This window comes from Pteropus vampyrus, unplaced genomic scaffold (genome assembly GCF_000151845.1).
Source record: "Pteropus vampyrus isolate Shadow unplaced genomic scaffold, Pvam_2.0 Scaffold157, whole genome shotgun sequence".
In the NCBI taxonomy this organism is placed as follows: domain Eukaryota; kingdom Metazoa; phylum Chordata; class Mammalia; order Chiroptera; family Pteropodidae; genus Pteropus; species Pteropus vampyrus.
This window is the reverse complement of record NW_011888938.1, coordinates 27,993-29,975: the sequence shown is the minus strand read 5'-3', so window position 1 is coordinate 29,975 and position 1,983 is coordinate 27,993. Positions and strand designations below refer to the sequence as shown.

Below are 1,983 nucleotides of genomic sequence, written 5' to 3'. Positions count from 1 at the left end.
ACACATATATCTTCAGCACGGTTCTAGCAAACGTGAGTCTAGCCATGTATATGTGTCGTATAAAATAATGAATGATGACAAAAGTAGGGTTTATCTCAGGAATGTAAGGTTGGTTCAGGTTTAAAAGTCAATCGATACAATTTAATATACCAAAAAAGAAAACTATATCATCATCTCCATACATGCAGAAAAAGCATTTGAAAAAATTCAATATCCATTCATGTTTTTAAAAATTATCTTCATACGGAGGTGGTTCCATAGTGCAGCGGTGAGCACATCTGCTTTACACGCAGAAGGTCCTGGGTTCGCGCCCCAGTGGAACCACAGTCCGTGGTCTACGGCCATGCTACCCTGAACAAGCCCGATGTCTGATCTCGGAAGCTAAGCAGGGTCGGGCCTGGTTAGTACTTGGATGGGAGACCACCTAGGAAGATCAGATGCTGTAGGCATAAAAATAATAAGTAAATAAAAATAAATAAAATTATCTACATAAACTAGAAACTTCCTCAGTCTGATACAGTATAGCTACGAAAACCCTATAAGATCCTAAGATCAAGAACAAGACAAGGTCGTCCGCTGTCACCATTCTCATTCGACATCATACTTGAGGCCTTGCCATTGTGATAAGTCAAGAAAAATAAGAGGAGAACCAGTTGGAAGGAAGTAAAACTGCCTCTATTCACAATTGACTATTTTCTGCAGAAAATCGCAAAAAGTCTAATAAAAGGTTAAAAAATGGAGGCATCTACAACCCAAGGGTTCATAGGAGCCCCCAGAAGCTAACAAGTAGCAAGGAAGGGGTCTTCGCCCTCCCTCACTGGAGGGAGCACAGCCCTTCTGACACCTTGATTTTGAGCTTCTGGCCTCCAGAATTGAGGTAATAAATTCCTACTGTTTTAAGCCATGAAAGAGTTTCTAGAACTAATACAAAAGTATATCAAGGTCTCAGGATACAAGGTCAGTATACAAAAAGTGAATGTGTTCCTACATATTAGCAATTAACAGTTGAAATGGGGAAAAGTTCCATTAAAGTCACACCGAAAACATGAACTACTTCTATATTGCTGGAAACACTAAAGAATATGTGTGTGATGTTATTATGCTACAAATTGTAAAACAATGACTAAAGGAATCAGAGAAGACCTAAATTAATCAAGCAGTGCATCGTGTTCATGCATGAGGACACTCAGTGTTGTTATGATGTCAGTTTGTCACATGTTGATCAACAGAATCAGAGTCAAAATTCCAATAAGCTGTTGGGTTAGAAATTTACCAACCAATTCTAAAATGTACATAGAAAAGCAAAGGAACTTGAGTAACAGAAACAATTTTGAAAAAAGAACCAAGTTGTAAAACTGACCTTACCTGAATTAAAGACTTTCTATAAAGCTCCATGGATCAAGGCATGTGGCATTGGTGACAGGATGGAGACATAATCATTGGAACAACAGAGACTTCAGAAGGGGACTCACACTTATTTAGCCAGCTGATTTCCAGTGATGTTGCAAAGGCAGTCAGTGGAAGAAAGGCCATCTTTTCAACAGGCAGTGCCAGAACTTCGAACCCTTGACGTTCACTCCCGTGGTCTGCCCAGGCCACCACGGCAAAGTGCCGTGACCGAGGGGCTTGAACCCAGACGTGTATTCCTCACAGTCTGGAGGGTGGACATCTAAGACCAAGGCTCCAGGAAGGTAGGGTTCATTCTGGGGCCTGCTCTCCGGGCTTACACACGGCCACCTTCCTACGGCACCATCCCCCGTGGCCTTCCCGGAGTGTGTGTGGGAAGTGAGCACACTCCCTTCTAGAGACACTGAGCCTGTGTCAGAGCCCACCCTGAGGCCCTCGCTTCACCCTGATCACCTCCTATGGGCCCCATCTCCAAACAGTCACACTGGAGGTTGAGGCTTCAACCCATGGGGGGGACACGATTCAGTCTGTAGCACGTACCTCTCACCTTCCACAAAAGTTAACTTTAAGTGGATC

At 43.1% G+C, this 1,983-nt stretch overlaps 1 protein-coding gene and 1 pseudogene across 1 annotated transcript in view; both read left to right on the top strand.

The window, feature by feature from the left end:
• The window catches only part of CACNA1B (calcium voltage-gated channel subunit alpha1 B), a 71,599-nt gene that overhangs the window by 60,999 nt on the left and 8,617 nt on the right, over window positions 1-1,983 (top strand). The window lies entirely within an intron of this gene.
• Window positions 334-449, top strand: LOC111745581 (annotated as a pseudogene).